Here is a 17899-nt window from a genome sequence, read left to right as displayed (position 1 = left end):
GCCCTAAGTAGTGAGCAATAGGACTACCGCTAGAAGAGCAACCCATGGTCTAATACATCACACTGTCAAAAAGCTTCTCCCATTATTCAACTGAAATTTGCCTTCTCTTAAATTTCATCCCATTACTTCTAGTTACACCCCATTGTACCACTCTAAATAATTCTTCATAGCCTTGGTGTTTACACCCTTCAGATATTTGTAGATTTATATCTCAACCACCCCATTTGTCATCCTTTAGCCAAGTTATCCATATTCAGCTCTTTTGGTCTTCTCTCATAAGTCAATCCCTCAAGCTCTTGTTACTTCTTTTTTTCTTTTTTTCCCCTGAACACTCTCCAATTTGTCAATCTCTGTTGTAATGGAGTGAAGCAGACCTGAATGCATTACACTTACTGTGGTTACCAGCACTAAGTTGCGAGTCCCTGCTGCCTCTACACTACAGAACAAACACCCAAACACTCTGAGATTTTTTAGCAACAAATTTGCAGCCTTCTTATACTCACTTACTGATTCCTGTGGACCCTAGGACCCAGGGTAATGGTTTTTCCTAGATCTCTTCTTCTCTTATTTATCCCCCAGACAGTCTACGGTGCTTCGCTTACTTGAATCCTATTTTGAAATGCTGTGCTGCTGTTTGAATGCTCTCTACAATTCATCCAGTAACTTCACCAAATGCCATGTTTACCTGCCACACTGCTCCCCTCCTCGCACAGGGGTCTCTCTCTCCATCTGGGAGGCCACAGTGGAGCCCTCCCTCGCCATCTGTTCCAGTTGCCTACAAGGTGCCCTTCCCAGAGACTTTCAGCCCACCAGGAAATGGAAGACCACACCAGGGCCTCCACACCTACGCACCGGCTGGGGTTACATACTCCTGTGCTAAGCCAAATTCTTTGCTTTTAAAAATACCTTGGATAGTTACAGAAAACACAGGACCCTGCAGAAGCCCAATGCAAACGAAGCACAAATGGATGACATTCCTCCAACACCTGCGTCTTCATAAAGCCGCTGCTGTTCTTCCCCATCCTGTGAACACATCTGACTGCACATTTCCTCCAGAAAAATCATCTGGACAAATAAGAGGAGCACTGCTGAAAATAGCTGACAGGGGTAAAACCACAACTGAACCAACTCCTGGCTGTGCAAGCACAGGCTTCACAGCAGGCCGAGGCTCTGGAGAATAACCGTGGGGAGCAGACCTTGGCACTGGGGCCAAATCCCACTCTGGTGACTAGAGAAGGTCCCTTGGAAAGCGATGGCAGCTTCAAACAGAGCACGGGCCCCTGGCTTTCCCAGCTGGTGTACGCCCATGGCTACTGCTAGTCTGTCTGCAAGGGGACTGTGGCCACCAACCTCTGGCCAGCGTGTGACAGCATGGTCTAGTAATCTAAGCTATCTCCAGTTTGAGGTGACAGATGGGCACTTGATTCTCTTCAACACGTTCATGTCCCACATCTTCAACACAGGACATTTTTAAAGAGAAAACCCCTTTTTAATAGCTACACAAAATAGTTTTTCCTAAATTTAACGTCCTTACAGCATTCAAAATTACCAAGTTGCACTGCTGCAGACTAGATGTTACTACAGGCAAGAATGATTTGGTCTGCTGTTAAGATTACACACACTCACATTACTATAAGCCCAGCTTTGTACAGACAACAACAAAGTAGAAGTCTCCGAAAACTGTGACAGACGCTTATGTACTGAAGCCATGTCAGAGACACTATCAAAGCCAGGTGGGACCTATCAGCTCCAGCTCACAGCCTCTCCCCCTGAAGCAGAGCAGTACAGTGAGGAAGGACAAAAGCTGACCCCTCAGGGAATAGCTAAAAAAAGCATCCAAAAACACACAGCAAGCTCTGGCAAGAAGTTTGCATTTGCCATCACTTAAATTAACAGCAAAGGAATCCCCAGGAGGGAGGAAATTTGGACTCTGTCCAACATGAAAGTGTGCTGTGCGAGGAGCTGCGGGGGAAACAGCCACACACAAGCACTGTGGGTTCAGAGGAAGCCAACACACACACTCCAGCAAACCCAAGACCTTTTACTGGACTTAACTATGTCGCCAGGTGTCAGGAGAGCAGCTTATTGTGGGTGAGCGCAAATGCTCAAACAGAATTGCTACTGCCATTTTCAGGCATCCGTTTGCCATGAGATGCCTTTAGAATATACAGGGCTTTTATATGTTAAAAAAGATATATTTCTTAAAACTTTTCAAGAGTTTAAGAACACTAGAATTTTCTAAAATATTGCAGTTGGTGATGTAACTAGAATAGCACTGTGAATTATTCTTTTGCTATCATAACTTGGAAGAGCTGCTTTCAATCCTTCTACCATGTGCACATCCCACTGACTTCCAGAAGAATCAAATGGCAAGACAGCAACCATTTAGCTTATGACAGAAAGGACAGCTGCTCTACATCTCCAGAAAAGCCTAAAGAGTTGCGACATACTCTGGATGAAGTCCTTCTAAAACACCTAAACAGATGTGTTTTCCTCCACAAAACTCATTACCAGGTTAAGAAGTAATTCAGCCATGTAAATTGAACTTAAGCTAGTAAATCTAATAACATCATTCTAAAAGCAATAAAACTTTCAGACCTTAATCCTTTTAATTCACTGTTTATCCCCTTGGCACCTAGACTATTTTTATTCTAGTCACTTTTGCTGTAATAAAAAGTTGTTAGAACAACGCAAGTTGTCCAACAGGTTGCGGAACTAATGAGGACTGGTTTCCTACAGGTTTGGTGCCTGATGCTTCTTCTTTCCCCCAACAGAATTGACCACAGCCCAGATGGACTGTCTGAGAGGCTGTATCTCTGAGTCTTCTTCATGTCCCTTAACTACATGGGAGCCAAGAGGCCATGCTGTGCCTGGCTGTGAGCTCAGTGTGCTTTTGCATGAGCTGCAGGTCCGGCAGAGCAGGGAGCTGCTGATTTCATATTCCAGCCTTCTCCAGGGCACTGGCTGGTCCACTGAAGATCAATGACTTTAAGGCAAAAAACAGACTGTGAACAATCTATGATCTCCCCATATGACAGTGCAATAGTTCTGCTTTCTGTGATTATCCACACTGGCATTGCTAATAACCAGAGCTGTAACACATCTATATCCCCAAAGTGCACTAGAAGATAAGATGAACTTTGCAGACCCCAGGAAAGGCTCTCCCAGATAAGGAAAGGGCAGGGAAAACACTTCTGTCTGAAAAGCCCCCTGGGAAATAACCAAACTCACAACCACTTCTTTCATAAATCAAGGAGATCTGCTTCAAGCAGCATCTCATGTCCTCCTATGACAACACAACAAAACTAAGGCCCATCACAGCAGTGCAAGTCCCAAACCTGTTAAATATTTCTAGTTTACAGCAGTTATCTTGAACATCCCCTACATACTGCTATGCAAACAAGGCATAGTAGTTAGGTAGTAGTTAGGTTTAGTAGTTAGGTTTAGTAGTTGGTTTAGTAGTTAGGTTTAGTAGTAGTTAGTACTTAGTTAGTACATAGTAGTTAGGTTTAGTAGTTGGGTAGGGATAGTGATAGGAGGATGGTTGGACTAGATGATCTTATAGGTCCTTTCCAACCTTATGAACTTATGAACATACTGCATAACACCTATCACCCTTCTTTCCAGAGCTGCAGAGTAAGCTGCCACTTTTCTCTAACAAAAGCTGTGGATGGTTGTAAAGCCTAACTCCTTGTTGAGCATATTAGCATAAACAGCTCACAGTGGTCCACATGGGTGGGGAACAGTAACATACATGGGGCTGAAAGAAAGCTCTCTAAGGCACAATCAACCTCCCAAAGCAGTCACTGATCATGAACCTTTTGTTATGAACCTGTGTTAAGAGCAAACATCCTCTATTGATAAGGGTGTTAGAGTTGCAACATCTACCTGTATTTCCAAGGGTCTAAGTCAAGCTACCCTCTTGCATATACCTGTTGTGTAAAAACTCTCGGTCACCTACTCCCCTGCCTCCAGAAAGAGGCATTAGATGCTGACTCAGGACTTCTTGCCTTTGGCCTTGCAAACATGCTCCAAACAAACCTCCACAACACCCGTACTCACAGCTGCCCAGAGAGGGGAGCAGGGACAAAAGGGCAAGCTGCAGCACTGCACCTTAAAGTATTTGGGAAACTGTATCTCTGGGGTTTCTCCAGAAGATGACAGGGCTCTTATCAACTCCAGAGAGCTCAGACCCATTCTGTGAGATGCTAAGGGCAGGTTAGTGATAACAGCAGCTGCACTGCCCCCTCATGAAAATTCACTGCCAGATGTAGGTGACCTGTGCACACAAACAACAGTTTTCTGCTCCAACTTCTCACCTTAAAACCACAGCTCTTAGTTTTTTGGGTGCCTGGGAATGGTACCCACAATACTAATCCTCAGATTCTCTCAAGGGAGGAAAGCTGCATTCAGATGTCAGCAGAGGAAGCTCCTATCTTGAGATTCCTTCAAATTACACTTACGGCATATAACTCCTACCTATCTTGTCCCAGTAAGCAGCACTAGCCTAAGACCAAGCCGTGTTAGTGCCTTGCTGCAATCAACAGCACTCAGTCCTGAACTGAAAAATATCACTTATAAATAAACAGCTTGTTTTGTGAGCAGAGGCTCTGAATACAGCTTCTTTCTCAAAGTTTTCTTTTCCCTCTTTAACTCAGTACTACACAGCCCTCTCTCCCACACCACCATGGTCCAATCTCTTCCCTGTTCTCTGGGTCAATATCCCCCAAGGGTGTTCTCCCCCACAGACACAGGCTAAATAGTTCAGCTGGGCAGGACACTGTGCTTGCTGTCCCTTAGGTTGATGCGCCCAGTGCCAGCCCTTGCCACATCGCATCAGTATTTCTGCCACTACAGTGCACCTAACTGCTGCACACAGTCTGAGCCCCCAGTAAACCCAAGGAAGCAGTGAGAAGTGAGTCACGATGGGATTCATCAGATTGGATTGAATGGTGTCAGTTTTCCTTCCGAACACTGCGCATCTCATCATTCAACCATTGCATTTGCAATTACACCTAAACATGAAACACGAACTTTCTATTCTCATCCAGTTTTCAGAGGAAGCTAATAAATCACTCCTTTCTCCAGAAGAGAGAATTCCAAGCCTGACACCCAAGACACCGGCTGGGATCCAGCCTTTCAACAAGGACTAAAATCTAGGGTTTAAAAGAATAAGAATGGGAACTTATCCAGTGCACAGTATGGCTGGCATGCCTGCAGGCTGGGACATCAGTTGGCACAGCCTACATCAAGAAGCCTGCAGGAGCACTGCCTACAGCAGTGAGGCTCAGAGAACTACTGGATGTGTGAGCTGTGGAATACCCACTCCTGGCAGCGTAAGTCAAATTTAATAGAGCTGTTGAGCGAATGTACTGTCAGCCTCCTGTCTCTGCTGGAATCAGGAGCAGCCCTCCTGCAGCTGGCAGCCCCAGGAGCTGCTCCCATAGCAAGCATCCACACCTCTGCCACTCTCAGCAGCACAGTGCCAGGCTGCAGTGTTACCTCTTCTTCTGCCATCACAACCCCAGCACGGCAGGCAGCAGAAGGAGAGATGTCCCACTGCCACAGGTGGCACAGCCATGGTATTTCCTGCTTTTAGCAGGCAGGCCTTTCAGAAGAAAACTGTGGGAGCCACTCTCATGATAAGAAGGGACCCAAGGGTCCTAGGTTAATTTTTCTGGTGGATTTCAGTTTGCTTCTTGCAACCTTGCAGACCATGGTGACAGACGCCAGCATTTTCAGCATGTACTATTCACACTAATCTCTAATCTAGTTTGCATGTCCAGTCCTGTCATTAGCTGGAGAAAACATTAAAAAACCAAGACAGTAGAAAAAGAAGGAGTATAAAAAATTGTTTCTGGAAACAGTACTTCTAATGGCAAGTGTTTGTTACCTAGACCCACAGCTGAGTAAAACTGAAACATACTGCACACACAAAATTTTTAACCATATGTTTAATCACTGGTGAGCTCCTGATCCTAACACACAACATAAGCTGAAATATCAGCATCTCAAGTGCCTGATTTAAAGCATGAGGTCCAGTTACACTGAGTCCAGTTAAAATCACTGCTGCAAGTTAGCAGGGAGAGACCTTCATGTGAGGCGACAGGTATGGGGGAACAGAGCCCGAGTCTGCCTGGGAATGGGAAAGAGGAATGCTCATTTCATTAGAAGTTATTCTGTGGGGTTGACTGGGGAGAAGATTATATAGCTGGGAGGAGGACTGAGACAGCTAAAGAATAACACATGGTATGCTTTCAAAACATACAGCAACATGTGACATTCGTCTGCAAGTCTGGCGCTGAGGAGCCTGTGGTCTGGCAGCAGTGAGAATTTCTGCTTTTTATTTCTGAAATCATCACAGGCATTCGAGCCGAACCCCCCACCTAATAGTCTGGAGGGAAGAACATAAAATCGGATTTTACGTACCGTACTCAGTCAGCCATTGTTCTCAGCGGATTTTATCCTCCAACTCAATTCCCACATCATTAAGTGATGCTGTCTCTTTAAAACACAATGCTGTGCTGTGCCAAAGCCTGCAATAAGGATCACTGGCACCAAAACAGTCAAAGCACAGAGCTTAATTCTCTCCTTAATAAGACAATTAAAGAAGAGTATTTGGATACAGCAGTCTGCAAGTACCAACACAGAGCACTGATATCTCCAAAGGCATGCTGATCTGAAAGCTTTATCATAGAGCATCTGTCGCAACCAGATGCCACCAACACCTGAGAAAAGGAGGAAATAAAGTGGGTTAATGTTGCTGTGATGCACACAGAGATTTGTGCTGTCCAAACTTCTACTTCTGAGCATGTTAGAGGGGGCTGATAAAAGCTGTTTTTTTGCTATGATGAATGCCTAAAAATACACAGATGAATTAGGTACACAGATGAGGATGGACAGAACTGACTGCTCATATGGTGAAGGCTCTTGACTACATCCACCTCTAAGTTTCCAATCAACTAACTCTCCAGTGTTTTCTCTTAGCAGGTTGCACCCCACAGAGCTGAACCAAAGCTAGAGCAAAAGATAACCACAGCGATATAAGAGCTAATTAGTCATTTGACTAGCTGGCAAGAAGACAGGGCACTGCAATTCTGTGACCTAGAAGTACCACCAATGACCTTAAAACTCCACCTTAAGGCTGTCCAGAAATCTGCAGCGCCCTGAGAGAGAGGGAGAAATGGACTATACCTAAACTCCACTAGCTCACATGAAGTGTTGAAACAGAGAAGACACTGAGTTGAGGTGTCACATCCACAGCACTCAGCCAGAGGAAGAGCACCTGAGCACTTGGCTTGAACCACTGCACTGATGCTCATGGTCCAGCCTGTGGGGCCATGAGATGTAGTGCTCCCAGAAGATGTGCTGCCTGGCTTGTGGGAAGCACAGACCTCATCCCACCGAGTAACATCATGTAGCAAGAGGGTAAAAATAGCGCATGCAAAAACCCACCTGGCTTGCCTTCATTACAGGAGGCACAAAATCCAGGCACACCACGCCAGGAGAGAACAGCCAACGGAAGGGAAAGTCACTTTGAAGAGGACATCCTCAGCAGACCACTTTTTGACCTCATCTCCACAGAACCCCATGAACCTGCCTGTTAGTCCATACGTAGCAACAGGAAGGGGGTTGAAGCCAGCATGTTCCCCCTAGGCTGCAAAGATGAATCTTCAGCAGCAGATGAGGACACCAGGATGCCCAGGGCTATGGGTCCCACATAACTGCATCTCCACCCTTCATTCTGACAGCTGACTGTGCCCAATGCGCTAAATATTTGCAGCCCTCCCTAGCAAGTCATCATGTGGTGTGGACTCATCTGTGGGGACCTGAGAGAAACCAGCCCAGAATGGGCAGCCCAGCACAGCTCTAGCTCACTGTCACCAGCTCCCTCCACCACAAATGCCCTGCCCATCCCTGGAGGTGCTGTGTATCAGGTTGGATGAGGCCCTGGGCAGCCTGATCTGGTAGTTGGCAACGGTGCCAACAGCAGGGAGGTTGGAACTTGGTGATCTTAAAGGTCCTCTCCAACCTAAGCTGTTCTGTGATTCTACGATCTCCTTTCTCCAACAGCTTGGATGGCATCTTGCTTTTGGGTATCTCTACCCTGGGAAGAGATTAAAGGAAGTGAATGCCTTGGCAAAGATCCCTCTGCCACCTGCACCACTAGAAATGCCTTCTGGAAAGTGAAGGAGGAGGATCTCTCACCTCGCACGCTCCATCCCCATCCCCCCGGTACGGATCCAGACCTGCCATTCACCGCCCACCACCCTGTGTGCTTTGTCCCAGACAGATGAACTCACCTCCAGCACCAGTGAGGCTCTCAGTGTAAGCCCAATGCATAGTTTAAATTTTAGCAAACCCTGCCAGAGGCCTGGGAGTAAAATACAGAAGAAGAAAGAACTTTTTCTTGAACAGAGAACAGAGACTGAGAGTGCTGCAGCAAGGAGGTTTCTTAGGTTTACCGAGACAATGCAACCACAATATGTGCAATGGTTTCCCTTTAATTCTCTTTTCTTTAAGTGGGGAAAAGACCCCAACAACAAACACAATAAAACAAAGGCCAAATCATCATTCATAGTTTAGGAACACACGTAATGCACTCAGCCCTATATTCCATTACAGTTTTGAGAAAAGAAGAGCAAAGTTAGGAGCACAGTTACTACAGTCTACAAAGGAATTTTTAATTTCCAAATCTGACTTGCTGTGAATTGGAGCAAACCTCAAAATACTGAAATTCTCTACAAAATAAACTCAAAAGCAATCACTTGGAGTCTACTGGAAAAGCAGCTGTACTGCTACAGCATCCCTTGCAATCAAGATATATTTTAAAATTTTGACTGAAAGCTTACTTCAACAGAAAACCTACATTTAATTACAAAATAGTGACTCAACACCATCAAAAAAGACCAATCTCTCTTTTTTTCCTGCCCATTTTTTACAAATATGACTCGATTTTGCGAGAGATTTTAGCGCTGATGATGCCAGGTATTGGAATATGATTCCATCAGCAAGCTCTAGTCAGGAAATACCAAAGCTGTGGTTGCCAAAGCAACATAATTAACTTGATCACGGTACGTACTGTGCACCACTTCCCAAAAGGCCCTTTAACACCCTACTAATGGCAACTTCTGGAATGGCACAACGGGATTTATTTCTCCTCTAATCTCTTCCCAGCAAAAGGAAAAGTTTTCAGAATTACTGGGAGCCAAAAGTAGCACTCTGCTGTTGTCCAGCAGCGCTGGGGGCAGCCTTGCTGTGAATCAACTTGCATCACAAACGGCTGTAGAAGTCCTGGAAACTCATTGTCCTGCCATGTAGAGCACACACTTTTCAAAGTGCTTCACTTTCAGTTCATGTGTGTTAGCAAATTTAAGAGATTTCATTCTTTTATGGCACAACTGGTAGTATTCTTACTACCTGGGCAGAGAGGCCCTGACGTTGAAGTTGAGCCTTGACCCCAGGGCCGCAGATTTCCAAACCAGAATATGCTGTCACTAACTTAACACATACAATGTATCAAAAATCATTTGGGGGGGGGAAAAAAAGGAAAAAAAAAACAAAAAAAATTGAGTGATGGGCTCTTCAACCTGTCATCAGACCACAGTGACCTCAATTTTTTGAGAAATAAAGTCAAAACCTATTCTTATCTTCAGAGATTCAAGATGTATTTACGTGTCAAACTTTCTCCCCCTTGTCCTTAGCCTTTGGGAAGCGCACTAAGAATGATATCAAAGCCTGAAAACCCTGCAATCCCATTCGCATTCACCTCTGACCCGGGACGCCCACCGCTCCCACCAGCTCCCTGCTCATCCCCAGCACACAGTGCAGAATGCAGATCCAGGAGCAGCTCACAGCAAGCCCTGTGGGATCAAATAAAGGCCACTTTGCATAGGAAAACCATACCAATCTGCTTTTTATGTATATATATTTTAGGCAGGAAAAAAAAAATAACCAACAACTTTGCTCTGGGAGTTTTCTGCTTTTCTATGAACCTTGAAAGATGTTTTACCAGCATCTCCCTCTCCCTTACACGCAAATATTTTGATTATTCTCTTTGAAATGTCTTGGTAACATCTACAGGAATAAGATGCCGAATGCAAACACTGATTGATTCTTTCTTAGCCATCAAATGTGCTTACACAGCAACTACACATAGCAAATGCACACAAATCTCACATTTCACGTTTAAAAATATGAATGCGCCGTGTTTTTTTGCTCAAACATAATGAATGAGCTTAAGCATTACAACTTGAAATTATTAAGTAAATCATGGCACCTGCAAAGCTTCAATTTGCATAGCATTAATTCATGATGGCGTGTAAAACAAATTCATCACTCTCACTGTATTGTGGTCTGATTTATGTCGGAATTGGAAAAAATAAAAATCGTGGGCACAAAATTATGTCAACAAGATGTACGTGCTCCTCGAAGCCCAGGGAGGCTCTTTTTTAATTATTATTTTTTTTAAGCATCAAAACAGCTAAATTATGTGAAAGAAGGCTGGGAGAAAGCATCTTTAAAGACAAGTAACACGCTGGCGTCACACGAACACACTCTCCCGTTATTAATGTCAAGCATAGTGAAGATACTCTAGGAAATCATTACCATTCATAGCTACTAACAGCCATTAAATTTCAATCAATTCAACTTAACACAAGTGTACTTCAGTAGCCCTTACAGTTCCTTACAGAGGTGGCTCAGAAAGTCCTGTCTGACTTATTGCATTGTCCGCCGCACAATGAGGCATTGCTAAGGGCTGCTCTGAAAGGCGCTATCTTAGCGTTGGGAACCGATGCTCTTTTAACACTGGCGCAGTCAACAGACGTTGCTGTTAGGAAGGCTCCATACGAGGGGCTCTAACAGAACTCAGCAGGTCACTACAAAGCAACAGACTGAGTGTAGATAGGGATGCCGCTTCCTAAACTGAAAAGAAAATTAGTGGGATGTTTTCAAGGTTTCCTCAGTTCGTTTTAGTAACTGAATCAACGTGCTTCACATACAGCTCGACAACTTCTACGAGATCTCCTTGCTCCAAAAGAATGTGCTCGTTACACATTTTGGATGTTTAAAGGAGAAAGGATTTCACCTCCAGAGACACAATATTTTAAGCTCCCAGTAATGAACACAAGCCACCAAGCTGTGATATTACCACATTCCCTATGCATCTGAATGGCATTTGTAACACTGGATGTTTTTTTGCACTGTTCTTGCAGGAATTCAGCTGTGCAGCTAAGCATCCCTTGTGGAGCATGGGGGACACCAGGCAGCCCCACACTGGGGATGTCTGTCACCAAGTGGCATGGGTGAGGGTCAGTGACCACACAGAGGCTGTTAGTGGGGGAACGGACCCACGCTGCCTTCCACTTTGCTGCACTACATCCCAAAGAAGGCCCATTCCTCCACGGAGATTTCATTAGTTTCATCTGAATGAATTATCTACAGCAAAATCCCACATTTCGCAGTGCATAAAAAGTCTTTTTTTTATTACTCTTTTTTATAAACAGAAGCCCAGATTTTCCCAGTGGGACGCATCCTGCTGGGCACAAAGTCCTTTTGCTGGATTTAGTCAGCCTGAGACTGCAGGTGCACATTCCTACAGGATGGACTGACACTTTGTGCGCAGAAAAAGCAGATGCAGTCACAGGTGTGCCATCCCTGCATCTGAAATTGCAAGCTCTGATATGGATGCCCTTCTGTGGTTTTAGCTCATCCCTTAGAAACATCAGCACTGATGACACTGCTTACTCTTGGACCATTTGGGACTATTGTGCACAACTCTGGGGTTTTCCTTCCCCTGAGACTTTAACTCGGAGTGGCAGTGAAGTTCTTTTGGAGTCTGAAAACACTCATGCTTAGTTTTAACTCATTTCTCCACACTTACAAGCCACACTGAATGAATGAAATGAAATTCACGTTAAAAAGGTCTCTATTTATCAATCTTCCAGTGACAGGATCAGAAAGTGGCAGAGTTCAAGTAAATCATAACAGGGAAAATGTTAGCAATGCTTAATCATACTGGAAGCCACATTTAATTACAGCTTTTTAAGTCCATCTGGGAGAAAAAGAAGAGACTGAAGTATGTCACCTGAGATGATCTAGATACTGAAACTATTTGTAAGTTAACAAAAGCATTTGCATCACAAAGCACTCTGGGGCAGCACCATGGCAAAGCAGATGTGTAATGAACAAGGATCATAGCACCAAAACAATCGGGATTGTAAATAACTGCTACTAATCTGCAATCATTTAAATTTGGGTTTAATTGCTAGGCAGCAAATACATTTCATTCTTGCAAAGGGAAATGCTCTGCGGAATACACACTTTGAGGTATTTAGCAGTAGGAGCAACACAGTCAACAATCTGAAAGCCAGGAGGGCAGAGAGGAGATAAACAGCGGGGATGGATTTGCTGTAACATCTCACACAATTTAAACAAACTTTTGCCCGGGACAGAATTAATCACACGGCCATCCCCACTGTAACGCACTGTAAGCGCCGCAGGAGCGGCACAATGACGCACACGGGAGGCGAGAGGGTGGCGGCTCCAGAACTAAATTCAATCTAGCGCTAGTGAATAAAAAGTTCCTTTTATTTCTCTGTTGTTTTTGGTTCATTAAATTTTCCACAGATTTGCAGAGAAGAAAACGTGATCAATAAACCTTGACAAAAGTGAACATGTGAAAAAGGCGAGAGAAAGGCACAGGAAGATAAAAGTGATATCCCGATCCCAGATTTCAGAGGCAGATGACCAGAGCTCTGGGCTGCTGAATAATCTGAATAGACCATCATTTCTTTACAGCCTTTTACTTTCTTTTTCCTGACTGTTGGAACTCTTCATTCAATACAATAGTAAATGCACTAAAACTTTTTTTCTCATGCTAATGGTTGAAATCGGGCGCTCACAGTTAAAACACACTTCCCACCAACTTGTTTTCTTAAAAAAAAAAAAAAAAAAATTAACCTATTCAAGTTAAACTAAAATGTCAAAGACGGCTTAAGGCTTACTCTCACCATTCCACAAAATTAATGGTTTTCTCCCCAGCAGATACAAAAAGAAAAGCCTTGAATAAGGATAAAGCTGCTGAACTCTTTTCATATGAAAAAGAACACTTAGAAAGTAAAAAGAAATACATCAAGTACAAAGATCCTGGTACCTACAGTTCTAATTTGTATTGTTTTCTCTTGGAATGTTCATAATTACAGTAAGGTGACAGCCAAGCTCAAATAACTGCCAAACGATGGAAAAGGATGCACTGGTGTGTTCAGGCGGCTGTGCCCACTGACAGTGCCACAGATGCTTCCCCTGAGCACAACGGGGACCCAAAGGAAGCTATTTTCTAATTTGGGCGTCCACTTCCAGGCACCGAGACTTCTTTTTCAGAGATACTGAAGTTTCAGAAATCCAGTATCACTTTTAATGCTCCGAATTTTTGAATTACAGGATAACAACTTTGCTGTAGCACATTTTAGCCATTTTAGTATTTGGGTTTTTTGTTTGTTTTTTGTTTTTTTTCCAGAAGAACTTAAGGGGAACAGAGTGTGGTTTAGCAGCAGCAGAGTACGAATGAAGGAAAGTTCTGCGTCCTCTCCCACACTGCGCATTATCTCCTAAGTATGTGCTTCCAACTGCAGTTGGCCTGCAGAAAATCAGACCTGGTGGTGCAGTCACTTGCTCACAGTTGTCCCAGTAGGAAAAGCCACAAAGCTGTGGCCTCTCCAGCTTTCCAGGTTGCCATGCAAGACCAGATCCTCACCGCTCAGGCACCAAATACCAGAGAATTTCTTTAAGATTTCTTAGTGGGATCAGCAGTACACATGGGTCAGGCATTGTGCACTCTGCATGCACCAGCAGATGTGTACATATATACACACACATGCACACGTGCAGCACTTGCCCCTAACACAATGCCTTCTCCAAGTTCCTCATTCCAGGATTTGTTGTTCATTGCTATCATTTCATTTAGCGTTGTTTTCATTAATTCCTGAATACCTCCCGTTGTTTCCCCTTTCTTTGAAAAGGCCTTAGGAACAGAGCTGGAGCAAACAGCAGCAAACCCTAAATACCACTTAATGCTTTGTGGCAAGTTGTCCAAATGCGCAACTGTTTAAAATATTTACCCAGGTATACAAGGGGGTTGCACAGCCCTCGAACAATGCGCTGGAATCCTTCCCATCAGTATGAGAGCAGACAAAAAGCAGAGGCTGCTTAACCTCAATGTCTCAGCAGCAAGCGAGAAGTGCAAATATTGCATTTCTATAAAGCCCTGGAAGCTTCATAGGAATGGAGTGGCAACTAATTAGTTTGATGCTATAGTCACATCTAATGTCCCTAAGTAGCTGCTTTGAAAAAATCTGGCTGCCTTGAAATCCTTGGCCAGATTATTAAGTCGAGGCTTTGTGGCGAAGCAATAGATAGGTGTTTGCTGCACAAATGCATACAGATTTTGGTGACTGCTTACTGAATCCACCGCCTCCGCTAATCTGCACTGGAAACTTCCCTCTGAACAGAGCACTTCTCAGAGTACAAAAGCATGAAGTATTTGTGTACCTTTCAGACTACAGGGCAAACAACTGCCGTACAGTAGGCCACCAGCCCCAAGGGAGGCAGCTGACTGGGCGTCCTCCTTACAGGCATGGAACAAGGCTAATGTTCATGAGATCGGGGCAGATGCTCTACCATGTCCTTAAACAAAGAAGGATGGAGACAGAAGACTGGAAAATTCCCTTAAAAAGTCAAACTTCATCTGAACAGGAGTTTATCAGGATCACACACGCGCAAAAACCAAACATTTTGAACTTACACAACGTTGATGTGATCATATAACCCTTCCCCTACACAGCTGGTCCTACTGCCCAAGAGCCCCTACAGCTTCTCTGCAAATACATCACCATAAGTTACATTACGGTGTGAGCCTTTTATGGCATTAAAATCACAGAAGCCAGAGTAAAAAATGATCTTCTGCCATGAGTTCCAACTGCTTTTAAAACGACACCAAATCCTGATCACTATATACCATTATGCCGCCAAAAATAGAGTTCTTATCCAAATGCGACTGCAGCATTCAGTGTGACGCTGGGGAATGCAGGCTGCAGCGTATTGGATATCTGAGGTCAAGTTCTGTTTTCTTTTACACAAGTATAAACTGGAGTAGCTTCATTGAAATTATGCCAGATTTATACTGGCATATGCCTCCAGCTCAAATTCCTCTTCGGCTCTAATTTTTCTCTAAATGAATGACCTAACACAAGCAGTATTTGTCCATCTGTATACATCCCCTTTGACACACTTAAAAAAAGACACTGAAAGGAAGTTGGAAACAGTCCCCGAGATCTGTTTTTCTCTGAAGAACAGCAGTTGCATTACTGAGCACTTCAAAGCCACATACTTTAAGCAGTAACAACGTTTAAGCTCAAGTGAATCTTACCTCACCTCGCTTTACAGATTAGCCCTTCCACAAACATACAGAGAGGCGAGGACGTACACAGACCCACAGAGATCAGTTAGCCTTCAGCGGATCAGACACTTTTAGTACTACGGATGGGTCATGTTTCCAGTCAAACAACGCATCTCCAAGAGTTGCTCAGTATGGAAAAGCCGTAACGGATTTCATTCACTTCTTAAAGTTGTCGGTTTTGCCACAGCCTTCGATATGGCGTTTTTACTGCAATTCAACAGTTGACAGGTGTCAACAGTTCCTGCAGTACCAGCCAAAACACAAAGCACCGTATCCGCCCATCAGAAATGCTGAACCGAACCAGTCCGCCAGCGGCAGCCGCTGTACGCCGTGAGCACGGCGCAACTCAAACATCCCGGGTGCAGGAGCAGTTAGTTAGCAGATCATCTTTTCCACCTGAACGTGCACTACAGATTGCACTGAATGCTCCTTTATTTTTGTAAAGCGAGTTATGTTTAGACCTTAAAACTTTCTGAGAGGCAGGTAGCTAGAACAAACAGATCAAATCAAACTTACAACAAATCATTCTATTCCACTTCAGTATATTTTGAATTTCATGGCTTATTTACTTTACTTTTTTGGCACTGACTCTACAGTGCGTGCCAACATGATATCTGCTGAAATGCTCTTCTATGAAGCATGCTCGCCACACATCTACTTCCAAATCCTTGTGCATCCTGAGAACCTCAGCTGCAATAAATAATGAATGATAATAACACGTATGGCAGGGGGCAGACGAAGTTTTACAACTACTCCTTTCATCTGTAAAAGCAAGGAATGGGACACAGCAGTGAGGTGCTAATTTACCCGAGCACAAAGGTGGGCATGCAAGCTCTTAGTGCCTGGAACCGCGTGGGACACGTGGGTATTTATAGGAAGGCGCAAGTTTGGGGGACATCTGCTCGCTCGCAGCCGGGTGCCAAAGGCAGACCCGGGTTGGGTTGCACCCAGCTCCCGGGGCAGGCGGAGCGCAGCCCAGAGCCATCCCCGTAAGTTTCTAAGGCCCGGCTGCAATGAGCAAAACGTAAAATAAAATCCCGTACTCGTCGGGAAAGGAGAGGCAGGACCGCTGCTAAACCATCCCGAGCCCCTGCCCTCCAGAAGTCAGGTTTCCCGGGAAATGATGGCAATCACTTGAGGCAGAAAAGGCATCTAAATGAGCCCATCTCCCTCCCTTCCTCCCCGATTGTTTTAAAGCCACCGAGTCCCGGGCAAAAATCTCAACTCCCTAAGTCCTTAATAGGATTGGAGTCCGGGTCTCTCCGAGCCGCTCCTCATCACACAGGGATCAAGTTGCAGCAGGGAATTTTTTAAATTCCTCGGCAAATATACTTGTCGAAAGATTGCCCCTCCCGGGGGGGTGGGGGGGTTGACAAGGAGGAGTGGGGGGGGTAAGTTAATACAATTAAAAGAACAAAAAGGCGAACTCAGGGGTGGCCGTGGGGAGCTCCGGGGCCGGGCCAGGCGGTCCCCGGTGCGGGGACGGTCACCGCAGACCCCGGGAAAAACAATGGTCCCGGAGAGCGCGGTCCTCCCGCGGAGAAGGGGGGGGGTGGGGAGCACAGCGGACAGACGGACACGCACCGCACCGCTCCAGAGAAGAGGGGGAGGGGAGGGGGGAGGGGGACACGCACGGGTGCGACCCCCACACAAAGAGGAGCCCCCCACCACACTGTCACCCCGCACAGCCCGCTCCGGCCCGGAGCATCTCTGCCAAAAGCGAGAGGAGAGGCAGGAAAAGGGGAAGGAAAAAAAAAAGAAAGAAAAGAAAAAGAAAGAAAAAACACCAACCCAACAACGAAACCTAAAAAAAAAAAAAAAAAGCACAATAAAAAGACACAATAAGCATCAACTTTACCCAAAAAGCGGAGCAGCAAGTTTTCAGCAGGAGAGCGGTTGCTGCGGAGCGGAGCTACTCCTCCGGACCCCCATCATAAACTTGGGGGAGGGGGGCGTGGGAGGGACTTTCCCTCCGTCCTTCCCTTTTGTGCCTCTCCCCTCTCTCCTCTCCTCGCCAAAAGCTGCGGCGGAGCGGAGCGGTGCTCGGCACCGATGCGGAGCCGTGCGGGGAAACCGGGGGCGGCCCGCGGAGCTCCCGCTGCCCATCAGCCCATCGCGGGACGCGGCGCGCACACTCGCACGTATATAAATAAATATACACGCGCACACACACACACACACACACACGCAGAGCTGAAGTTCGGCGGCTTGCCGGGAAGAGGCTGGAGCGCTTTCAAGGGAGAAAGACTGGCTCCAGGTTTTGTGTTTTCGACCCTCCTCCCTTTGAAAATAATGAAGGGGAATGAAAAGGTTCGCACCCTTTCGGTGTGGGCGCAGCGGACCTCTCCAGATCCCCTCTCAGCCGCCCCCCCACCCCCGCCTTTCATTTTCCCCTCCCCTGAGCAAACCGCAGTGGTTCGGGATTATCCCACCCCCGCTCAG

At 45.4% G+C, this 17899-nt stretch overlaps 1 protein-coding gene across 1 annotated transcript in view; it reads right to left on the bottom strand.

Annotated features, from left to right (window-relative positions):
* The window catches only part of GLI2 (GLI family zinc finger 2), a 175420-nt gene extending 157968 nt beyond the window's left edge, over window positions 1-17452 (bottom strand). The window contains exon 1 of the mRNA XM_065751149.1: window positions 17316-17452. The gene's annotated coding sequence lies outside the window, so the exon portion shown is untranslated. The remainder of the gene's footprint in view (window positions 1-17315) is intronic.
* Between the last annotated feature and the right edge of the window lie 447 nt (window positions 17453-17899).

This window comes from Cyrtonyx montezumae, unplaced genomic scaffold (assembly GCF_038088225.1).
Source record: "Cyrtonyx montezumae isolate F1298 unplaced genomic scaffold, pur_monq_1.0 scaffold_7, whole genome shotgun sequence".
NCBI classification, from domain to species: Eukaryota; Metazoa; Chordata; class Aves; order Galliformes; family Odontophoridae; genus Cyrtonyx; species Cyrtonyx montezumae.
Note: the sequence above shows the minus strand (reverse complement) of the source record. Positions and strands in the feature narration are given on the sequence as shown.